Raw genomic sequence first — 12,525 nt, forward strand, 5'->3', positions numbered from 1 at the left:
AAAATAAACACAAAAGCGCACCAAGGGTCAAGATTTATATAAAACAATGAAATAAAATAACAAGTAAAAACTTACATATTAGAATATATAAGTCCAGTAGAGCAGTGCATAGGTAACAGTCCAGATAGATTCCTAGGTGCAGGGGGTAGGTGCTGAGGCTTATAGATCAGTCCTGCGCGCTGGGGCTGGCTTGCTCGGCAGCACGTTGTTGTCACAATACCGTGTATAGTAGCCCACCACGATCGCCGGTCCTCCAGCATAAATCTCACTCGAGCAAGGAGGAAATGTCTCTAGCTGCTTGTGGGAGAGCTGGAGCTTGTTCTACCAATTGTCTGTATACCAATAGCACTGTGTGAACTCCGCTAAAGGACTGGCGATCGTGGTGGGCTACTATACACGGGTCCTGCGAGAAGCCGCAACCCGGAAGTGACAACATCGTGGTGCCGAGCAAGCCAGCCCCAGCGCGCAGGACTGATCTGTAAGCCTCAGCACCTACCCCCTGCGCCTAGGAATCTATCTGGACTGTTACCTATGCACTGCTCTACTGGACTTATATATTCTCATATGTAAGTTTTTACTTGTTATTTTATTTCATTGTTTTATATAAATCTTGACCCTTGGTGCGCTTTTGTGTTTATTTTTATATTTTTACAGACTTTACACACGGATCAGAAGAAGATTTGTCTGCATTTTTTTTTATCAGGAACATAACATTGCACAACTTTCCAGGGATCTGAGCCCCTTTGTCAGGTCAAGAGGGAAGACTTGACTAACTGATCTACATTTAAACATTTACTGAAATGTCTCAAACAGTTTTATCATTGTGGTGGTGTAAGGAATCAATTTCTGGCCTTGCTTGTAGCCTTGCAGATCTCTGCAGTTCACCTAATACTCCCTCTTGCAATGAATAGGACATGTGTTAGCTTTCACTGCAGCCTTAGTCCTGTGCTCTGTCATTGATTCTCACAGATTCACTCAGATTCTCACACACCTCCCTCTGGTTATTGGCCCATCGCCCTTTATATACTGCTCTCTCCACACTGCTTCACTGTGAGCATAATCCTTCGCTGGATGTCAAAGTGTTCTGCTACATGCCTCCTGGCTTGCTTTGTTTGTTTACTAATCTTTGCCATGCTTTAGTCTCTAGTTCTCATCATTATTTCCTGTGTATCCTGAGACCTGCTGCCTATTTCGGACTCCTGTGCTGAAGCGCTGGTTTACCAGCACTGGTTCCTGTTACCTGCTGCATTCTCCCCTAGCAGTGGCCTGTTTTGGACTCCTTTACTGAATCGCTGTTTTTCCCTGGCGCTGCCCTGCGGTGTTCTTCGGGCAGCCTGCTGTCTCCCCCTACAGAGACCAGCATCATGGGCCATGCCCGCTCCTCGCGCAGAGGTGACTGCTCCCCGCACAGAGGCCACACCCGCGCTCTCGCTCCCACGCTGAAGCAGAGAGCACCAGTCTACCCATTGCCGAACTCCTGCCTGAACCACGACGATGCTGCCTTCTCTGATCCTGACCCTGGCTTGTTCTCAGACTGCCCTGTCTTCTCCAGTCCGGACCCCGGCATGTTTGACCAGGAACTTTGCACTCCGGATCCGGCTCCGAGGCCTAATGTCGGTGATTATGTAACCCCAACTCAGCCCCGCGGTCCGGTCCCGATTTGTGGTGAGCACGTCCGTGACAGGTGGAGACTCTTATTCGGAGATAAGCAATCGGATTGGTCAACAATGTATTTAGGCTTTCTTTTACAATTAGAATAGTGAATGAACAGCTGGAACCTAGCAAATTTATCTATTCATTTTTAATTCTATTTTGGTATCCAATTTTGTTTAGTGTTACAGAAAATAATTTAAATATAACATGATTCCACCCCAATGTGTTAAAATGTTTTGTCTTTGACATACATTATTTTCTTAACTGGATTATGTTTTAAACATGACCCAATTTCACTACCAATTTTCTGACTCTCCAATTGCTGCTTTTACCAATATTACCTTTGTTCTTTTGGAAGAAGTCTTAATTGCCAACTTTTTTCTAATGTGATAATTATGTGGTATGTACACATGATTCACAAGGATGTATTCCCAAAATATATTTAACACCAGAGCTCACATGTCTGTCGACAATAATTAGATTAAAGAAAAGTGTGACTTTCAGAAAATAATTTTCCCTATATGATTCTCTATGTAGCTTGTAATGATTTGTGTCCGAAAGATATGATAGATTTCTCATTATGTTAGGAAGAGAGGTAATGAGTGGCAGAGATTGAAAAGCATTTTTGAGAAACCAAAAGGATTACATTTAACACAATCAAGAATATTCTTTTTGCTATATAATCAGAAAAGTGATCATGCTGTGGGGAAATTAGCTTGTAATGTTACAGTATATTCATTTTGCAAATGTAGTTGCTGAATATTATGGTAGTACTGTATGCAGTTACATTTAATAGACACAGTAGGTCAGATAAAACGCATTTTTGAAAACATACATAGCAAATATTTTGGTAAATGTCCATCAAATGATTACAGTTCTGTTCATTTTTCGTCTTTAGTAATAATGTAATAAATATAGTTTTTAGTTTATTCGACATATTCATGTTCAATACACTTGACCCTCTTGAACGTGTGCCCTTATGTTTTATAATGACATTATGTTGAAGTGATAGGGTTTGTATTAACTGGGACAGTAATAGGTAAATATTACCCTATTTCCTCAATTCTAAGACGCACCTTTTTTTTCGATTTTCACATGCCTGAAATCGGGGTGCGTCTAAGAATCAATGTATTACATTTTTTTAACATGTTTCAGGACAGGTTTCATGTCAGCGGAGGATGAAGTGTGCGGCGGCGGCAGGAGAGGTCCCACGTGTGCAGAGCGTTGAAGATGGACAGTGGGCGGGAGTGCAGTGGCGGCAGCCGGACAGGACCCAAGTCTGCAGGTGCATGAAGATAGGAAGACAGCGGATGTGCGGTGGCGGAGGCGGCTAATAGATCATAATAGCAGGAGCAGAGCGGCGTAGGGGAACGGTTTGGGAGGTGCACACTGTAACATCGGAAGTTTACCAGTTTCTGACTTCCAGTTACAGTGTGCAGCTCCCAAGCCATTCCCCTATGCCGCTCTGCTCCTGCTCAGCTCTCCTGCTATTATGATATCCTGCCGCCGCACCCCACTGCACGCCCGCTGTCTTCTTATCTTCATTCTCCTGCAGACTTTGGACCTGTCCAGCTGCCGCACACCCACCCACTGTCCATCTTCAACCATCTGCAGACGTGGGACCTCTCCTACCGCCGCCCGCTTCACCCTCTGCTGACATGGGACCTCTCCTGAAACATGGTAAGTGAAAAAGTCATTTTCCTCGATTGTAAGGGCCAAATTGATGGTGTGTCTTACAATCAAAGGCGTCTTACAATCGAGGAAATACGGTATACTGTATATTTCTATTTTAAACTAGTGTTGATTTTGTTCCAATACTAACAATATCATATATATCCCCCCCCCAAAAAAACTACAGTATCCCTGCATTCTTATTGCTTCTTTGACCATTAATCCCATCTCCCCATTTGTATTTCTATTGCTATGCTTTTCTTTTATCTGATTAACTTTTTTGAAGAAACACTGAATCTTTGACCAAAACCATATTAAGTCTGTTCTTAAGACACTTAACCAGGCAAATAGGAAGGGTATTTATGGGTAAATGAGCTGCTGATAAAGTATGAAGATTATCTAATGTTACCTATAGCCGGGGGATTCCTGGACAAAACAGATCACAGCAACCCCACTCTGTTGTGAAAGTAACAGCGTGCGGCATGTAGACAAACATGGAACTTTTGCAGCTGCCACTTTTTCCAGAGCCACAGAAAAATATTTTTTTGTCCATATCTGTGAGGAAGGTTAGACTCTATAACTATAGTCTTCTTATTTTCTTTACCTTTCTTTGTTGTATTAAAAACACATCGTAATGGTGAGAAGACTTTCAATCTTCTGTCAAATATTTTTGGTAGAGGCATTGCATAGAGTCTGGAGCAGAGGGCTGGTATCCTATAATGAAGTGAGTTACTGTATACGGGGTTGCAAACATCATTCATTATGGTCAATAGAGGTTTCACACCCATGCTCAACATCTGAAACCCAACCTGCAAAAGGTAGACTATAATAAAAAAAATAGCATAACTTGCACAATATTTTCACGTGTTCTATTATATGGTTTGTTTTCATGGATGTATTTAGTTCTCTAAACCAGGGGTGAGCAAACTTTTTATGCCGAGCCCCACTTTTCATCCATGAAATTTCTCTGGCCCCCCCTGCCTGATGTAAATCAATCACATGAAAAAAAAAAACCCTTATTAAACGGTATACAATGTAAATGTATTTATTTATTTATTTATAAAATATTTTACAAGGAAGTAATACATTGAGAGTTACCTCTCGTTTTCAAGTATGTCCTGGGCACAGAGTTAAGACAAATAATTCATGATTACAAATAGTTACATAAATGAACAGGGTATACATTATATACAAGACATTGCATGCACAGTTAAAGATAATAAATATTATGGGCGTATGAAACAGTTACAGACCAGATTAAAATGTGTGACAGCCTTAGATTTGAAAGAACTTAAACTGGTGGTGGATGTGAGAGTCTCTGGTAGGTTGTTCCAGTTTTGGGGTGCACGGTAAATACAAATACAGCTCAGCCTCGTTATAGCGCGGTCCTAGGGGGCCACCCAATCCACATCGCTACAACCGGGGTCGCGCTATTTTTTTAAAAAGGGCCGCCGCATGCCCGATCGGAAGGAGGGGGGAAGAGGTGGAGTGAGGCGCAGGCAGCCACCGTACTTCCCCCAGCATTCCCCTTGTACTTCCCCCAGCAGCCTCACTTCTACCAGCACCGATTGCCCCCGAACTCCAGCATGCACTGATTCCCCCCCCCCCCCGCTAGAAGCCCCGCACCCCAGCCCGGCACCGATCCCCCCCGCCAAGCAGTGTGTGCAGTGTGCTTTGAGTGTGTGCAGTGTGTTGTGTGTGTGTGTGTGTGTGTAAAAAAACACATACACTCAATCAACCAACACTCAATCACAACCAACATTCAATCACAACCAACACTCAATCACAACCAACACTCAATCACAACCAACACAGGCACAACACACACATTCAATCACAACCAAACACACACACACATACACGCAATCACAACATACACTCAATCACAAGCAACACAGGCACAACACACATACTCAATCACACACCACACACAGATACAGACACAACACAAAATCATGTCACAGATTTCACCTGGGGGTGGGGGGGAGGGGAGGCAGTACTGGGACGGGTAACACAGGAGGAGGGGATGTCTGTGCAGAGAAGGAAAGCCCCACTCCTCTGACACAGACAGAGCAGAGAAGCAGCCTTAGCACGGAGCTGCTGGCTACCCGTGCACAGCTTTGCCCGCCCCCAGGTTTCCCCGCACACAATCCGCGCCCCCCCTAAATTATCGTGCGCCCCCCAGTTTGCACACCGCTGCTATAAACTATAAAACATGATTCAATGTTTGAGACTTAGTGGGATAGAATAGTTCAGAGAGTGACTTGTTGTTTGTACCAAATCTAATTTTTACTCATTCCCTTATGTTACTTTTGCGTACATTGCTTGTTACTGTCTATGAGACAGACCCGCTATATTATGCATTGAGAGCAAGAACATCTTCCCCGATTTGATATTCAGCTGAAAGCCATCTGCGTTTATCTACACTTCTCCTCTGTCTTCACCACCATGGGAAGGGTCCCCTGTTTTACCTTCTAGAGGTCCTGTAGATCTTTGGCCCTGGTACCTTCCATAAGGACACCAACTGCAGAGGAGTCACAGTTGTCTGGTTCTACCCCTATCTTTGGACTCTGAGTTCATTTCAAATTCTGCAAGAGACAGGAGATCCGCGGAATCATCCTGTTGCTGGGAAACATAGAATCAAAGGAACTTCTATAGTGTTTAGTTGGTCTTCACCATCTGGCCATTGGAAAGCGGATGGTAGGCAGAGGAAAATTGGAGGTCAATCACCAAGCGACAACATAGCCTTCTATAATCCTGTTATTAATTGATCCTTGTTGGAGAGAATCTGCATAGGTTAGGCATAGAAGTGGAATACCTCCCTGATACAAATATTCGCTAGCTCAGGAGAAGGATGCATTTTCAGTAGGAGAAAATGTGTCTGCTTGGCGAAGAAGTCAATCATGAGCAGGATTACCATCATGTCCTGAGAGGGGGAAGCTCCACAATGGAATCCATGGACAGGTGTGCCCATTAATGGGATAGTACAGGAAAAAGATGAAGTATCCCACAAGGCAGAGTTCGTAGCACCTTGATTCATGCACACACAATTCAGGCTGAGACAAAGTCCTTGACATCATTCCTGAGCTACCATTACCAGATGGTGTGCTCGAGACACTCAGTGGTCTTCCTAATACCTGGATGACTGTAAGATATGTGTGCAGAGGTAAATTTAATAGAGGCCAATTAGGGTTAAATGGCCACAGTAGCATGACTGTACTGGTATTGGTCTTCTCAGTCGTAATTCGGTTCTTCTTTCCTGATTTGTGTGGAAAGCCAATTGTAGTACTGAGATGGCATTGTGGGTGCGCTTATAGCACCGCACAGCTTCTTTGGTTGTGATGTAGAACCTATATCTGGATTGAATCACACCAGCAGCGTCCTTCATTTTTTTGTAGTATCTTTGCTGCAGACACTTTCTAACATTTGACTGGCGTAAGATTACATACTGCTTCAAATGTTCATAATTTTTTCTTTGACGTTGCATTCTTCATATGGATTGGAGAAGGCAGGCTGCTTTATTCTGGCTATTTAGCCGACGAGTTTTCATTCCTCTATAGGCAGCCTGTAATGTGAGCACTGCAGAGCATTTACGCAGATACATTTCTCTTTATTACCTTGCTCTGACAAGAGCTTTGTAGTACTTCTGAATTACTCTGCTGCTTTTCTCCCTTTTTAAGAAATTTAGCATATCAGCGAGAGAATCTTGTTTCTGGAGCATGCGCTGAGTGTGCATCTTCTAATTTATTATATTTTGGAGTTCTGCAGATTTCATCACTCAGGCCGCAGCTGCTTGCCTCAGTTTCTGGACCTTCTTGTGCGCCCTCTTGTACCCAGTCACCTGGCCTCTAAGCTTGGCCTCTAGCAATGCTTTGGTGATGCCAGGGTAGCTTTCAGTTTCTCATACTACTTTGCGGGATCACACTCGGTAAGCAGACGTTCCTGCAGCACTTGTACTTCTTTAGCAGCCTGCATATTTTCTTCCTGCAGAGATCGCTGCTTCTCTTTGGCAATCTGTAGGTGTGTACGCAGACCTTGCAGTTGCTTCTGCAGTAGGTGCTCTGTTTGTGTGCATTGCTCCAATACTTCTAACTTTTCATGTTCAAATAGTTTCATAATTTTTTCTAGCTTTTCAATGACGAGTTCAGTCAAATCAGAATTTTCTTCTTTCAGCCTTGTATTTTCTCTTTTTACAGTCTCTGTAATATTCAGGGCCTCCTTGTAGTCCTCCTTCCATTTACGCACTTCTGAGTTTAGACTCCCGGTCTCCTGGCGTGAGACTTCTGTCTCTAGATTAAGGGTGTGAAGCTCCTTTTGAGAGACTTTAAGATCCATACTAAGACTGTACACACTGTACATATTGAGATATGTCCAGCTCCTCAGCGACACAGTGAAGTTCCTGTTTAGAGACTTCCAGTTCTGTACAATGATTGCTGATCTCTTCGTGGGAAGCATCCAACTCTATGCGGAGAGTATAAACCTCTTTCTGCGATATTTCCACCTCTGTCCAGATACTGATGATCTCCTGGGGTGAGGCATTCAGTTCTATGTGGAGAGTATGAACCTCATTCTGAGAGACCTCCAACTTTCTATGGCAATTGCGAAACTCTTGCTGAGAAACTGAAATCTCTTTCAGTGCCTCCTCATACTTCTTTTTCAGATTAACAATGATTCTATCAGGTTGACTCTGCTTTTCATCCATGGCTTTAATAGTAGCATTTGCTGTCTTCAGCTCAGTCATCCGGTTCTCTAAATCACTACGTAAGCGGCGCTCCATGTTTATCACTGTCCCACAGTCAAAGGCGATTGAGAACAGATCACTCTGTAGGTTGACATTAGCTTCCATCTCCTGTTTCAATTGTTTACAGAACAGATCACAGTTTTGAAAGCAGCTTGCAGTGCAACTTCAGGGCTGGATTGTCACTCACTGGTTCTGGCTCCGCTTCCCTGGTATGGTCGGTTGAGGATTCCTCCCTGTTGGCACTAGACAGGCACTTATTTGGATTACACATCTTCTGCTATGAGCTTCAAGATATCCTGTTATCTGGGTGATAAATCCCCCATTTTGTCTAGGATGCAGGGCATCTTGGAGCCGCTTTTTCTCAGCGAGATCTGAAGACGTGTATGTTCCATCCACGGTAAGTGAAGCACTGCTTTTCTTTTTCTTCTGCAGTTTCTTTTTGGACGACTCAGTTCCATCATGGATACTGGGTCTCTGTCTTTATTTGAAACTTCAGCAGCTTCATTGTATCCACCAGACTTTTCTTGCAGTTGCGTTACCTGGGATGATAGGGGGACCCCTGCTGCAGCCACAATGGTAAGGTGAAATGGTGAACGGTGCTTAGGGTGTAATACTGTAGTGAACAAGGAGAGAGAGAACCCTATATAGCACTCGGGTTCACGCTCTGATGATGGGTGGGTGATTTAAAACATATTCTTTATTAATGACATATATTAAAATAGTAGATGTTGGAACAACGTACTGGAGGTAGGTTGATCCTGGATATTAGTAGCCGTGTTGGCTCCGGATCAGATAGTAACTAAAATACCAGATATAACTATATTGGAACACTGGTAACAGAACAGCACAGAGATCCTGATGTGGACCTGTGTGATAGGTGTGTGCTGCTGGGTGTGCTAAAATAGGTACTGAGAAGACATATCACATAGTAGCAGAGTCTGCGTAAATCCTTTAATAAGGTGGTAAGTGTGATATGTAAATGCTGATAGACACTGGGAACATATATATAGTGGTTATCAGTAGTCGTATGTGCTGTCAGCTATATTGCCCTCTGTATATAGGAGTGTATCTAGCTGAGTGTCAGAATGACCTGGGGTAACCCTGAAATGCTATGCTGCAGGGGTAAGTGTCCTGCATTCACCTCTAGAGCTGTATGTAGCAGGTGGATGGTATAAGCAGAAGGTAAGGTTATAGTAGTCTTTTACAGGAAGGCACTGTAGCTAGATGGTGTATGATCATAATCCTGAATCAGAGGGTGAGCTGGAGGTAAGCACAGATAGTGACCCTATGTGCTGCTGTCTAGAATGTCCTTAACAGCAGCGCAGCTAGGATGTTACTGCGGGTAACCATATATCAGTACATCTATGTAAGTTTAGCACTCTCTAAACAGACACCACACAGTTGAGGCTTAAAATGACCATCGGGGCACTTTTAGCCTGTATATTCTGCACGAGCAGGCTGCCGCATGAACTCGCGGTTAGAGATACATAATGCGGAGGCAGTCACTGGTCTGCGCGTGCACGTGGGAGAAGGGAGCCGACGCGTGCGTTTCGCGAGAGGCTTTCTCAAGGCGAATGGTAAGTATGGTTAAGGGAACCCTGCAGGTAGGCAGGTATATATAGGGCCTCCAGAGAGATGACGTCATGGTTTAACCCCTGGTGCGCTGAGGTGTGCTTGGTGCTGTTTCAAGAACACAGTAAGTATGCCAATGTTAATAGCTGCATACCTCACACACTTAACAATAAAAATCTGACTCATGTGTTGTCTCGTTTTTACTTCTTGTCAGATGTATGCCCAGTAGAGCCAAAATTGGCTCATTCTGTGCTGCAGGGGTAGTTTCAAGGTGGATGCCTAATAAAAGGTTATGTGCTAATGGTATGAGGGTTCAGAGATGCCCTAATAAAATTAATGTCACCACTGTTAAGTGGCAGTAGTCAATGTACAGGACTATGGAATTGCCTGATACCATGATGGCAGAGCAAATGGAATGAATGATGGTAGTAGTGATGAGGTGGGGGAGTGGTGTACATGGGGACAGTGGACATGGAGATATGATCTGTGTCATAGTGTTACAGCTATAGAGAGTCATGGCAGATGTCACAGGGGTGTAGGTCATCACAAAAATGGGGTATATAGGAATCCCTCATTGAGACCTCTAGGTGATAGCGTCCCAAGTGTGTAGATCCATTTGGACTCCTTTTGGAGGAGAGCTTTGTCCCAGTATCCCCTTCTTTGTCCCCGAGTGAGGTGGTCAATTCCACAGAAGGTAACTGCTTTAAGATCCCCGCCATGACACAGATTGACGTGTCTCGACAGGGGTTTGTCGGTCTTATTTCTGACAGTGCCTATGTGCTCAAGCACCCTCTGTTTTAGACATCTGCTGGTCTTGCCCACGTATACTTTCCCACATATACATATGCCTTGATATATGACGCCCATGCTGAGGCAGTTGATAAAACTGCATATTTGGTATATCTTAGAATTATTCCAGTTCCCAAATTGTTTAGTAGTTCTCATATACTGGCAGGCCTTACAGCGTTGGCAAGTGTAGGATCCCATAGGTTTGGGCGGTAGCCATGTTCTCGGTGTTTCATCCACAAAGTGGCTGTGGACCAGTAGATCTTGCAAATTCTTGGCACGTCTACTGGTCATGGATGGATACTCATGAGTCACTCCTTTAAGTAGGTCGTCTGCTCTCAGAATGTGCCAATGTTTTCTCAGAATTTTTCTTGCCAAGGGCCACTCCCGATTGTAAGTGCCTATGAAGCGTATCACTCTGTCCCTCAAACTTGGTGGTTTGTCCATGATGAGGGATTTCCGTGGGGTGTATTTTGCTCTCTTGTAGGCCTTCTTTATGCACTTGCGGCTGTACCCCCTGTCCACAAAACGTAGTGTCATATTCCTTGACTGTTGGTCAAACTCATGATCAGTGCTACAGTTCCTTCTTAAACGGAGGAACTGGCCTGTCGGTATGGCGTTAATCTGAGCTCTGGGATGGTGGCTACTTGCCTCCAGAAGGTTATTGGTGGCTGTAGCCTTGCGATAAATTGTGGTCTGGAGGGAGCCATCAGGGCCCCTTGAGATCTGTAAGTCTAAGAAGCACATTGTGTCTTTATTATATTCCAGTGTGAGGTGGAGATTGTACAGGTTTGTATTAAGTATACTGATGAACTCTTTGAGGGTTCCCTCTGGGCCTCGCCACAGGACAAACACATCATCGATGTAGCGGACCCAGAGGTAATTGTGCTCTGTGTATGCCTCTAGGTCTTCCGTAAATACCACCTGGGATTCCCACCATCCCAGGTAGAGGTTGGCATACGTGGGGGCACATTTTGTGCCCATTGCCGTGACCCTTATTTGATGATAGATTTTTTTGTCAAAGAGAAAATAGTTACGCGTCAGTACAAACTCAAGTAATTCCAGAGTGAAGGAGTTATGTTTAGTATACCAGCCACCCCTAGTTTTTAGGAAGTGGGAAACAGCCATTAGACCATACTCATGGTTGATGCTGGTATACAGTCCCTCCACGTCTAGGCACACTAGAATCGTGTCTTCGCAGATGCAGATATCGTCTAGTCTTTTGAGGACATCCTTTGTGTCCTTTAGGTAGGATGGTAGTGCCATCACAAAGGGCCTAAGTACTCTGTCGACATAGGAGCTCGCCCTTTCAGTTAGGTTCCCTATGCCTGACACGATCGGTCTGCCTGGGGGGGGGATTTTGTTCTTATGCAGTTTTGGTAAACTGTAGAAGGTGGCAATTTTTGGTGTTTTGACCCAGATGTATGCTTGTTCATTCTTATCAATGACCTTATCTTCTAGGCCTTTCTGGAGGAGGATATTCAGCTCGGTGTTATATTTTGTGGTTGGGTCCTCTTCCAATGTTTCATAACAATTAGGGTCAGATAGAAGTCTTATATTCTCCTTTTTGTATGCATTTTTGTTGAGAATGACCAGGTTCCCCCCCTTGTCCGAAGGTTTTATGACTATGTTGTCATTGGTGGCTAGTTCCTTGAGTGCTTTTCTCTCTTCGATCGTCAGGTTGTTAGGTACTCTGCCCAGTTTGAGGTTTTCTAAATCTTTAGTGACTAGATCGACAAATACATCGATGTTGGCGAAGTTTTCACTGAAAGGTATGAATTTAGAGGTCGGTCGGAGATCAGTGAATGGACCCTCCCCTGGGATTCTTTCGCTCTCCTCTAATAGTGCCTCTAAGTCATGTTGTATCTCCATATCTTGGGTATCAAGGGGTGCCACTTCCAGAGAGTTGGCTATTCTTATTTCCCTCATACGGAAGAATTTGTGAAGTTTTAATTTCCTTCCGAAAAGGTTAGTATCTTTTACCCATTCGAATAGATCCATATTGTTGGTGGGTGAGTAGGAAAGGCCTTTACTCAGTAGCTTGAGATGGTGTTCGTTTAAGGTCATGTCTGACATATTCACTATCTGTAGTTTTACACAGT

This window comes from Ascaphus truei, chromosome 4 (assembly GCF_040206685.1).
Source record: "Ascaphus truei isolate aAscTru1 chromosome 4, aAscTru1.hap1, whole genome shotgun sequence".
Classification (NCBI taxonomy): Eukaryota; Metazoa; Chordata; class Amphibia; order Anura; family Ascaphidae; genus Ascaphus; species Ascaphus truei.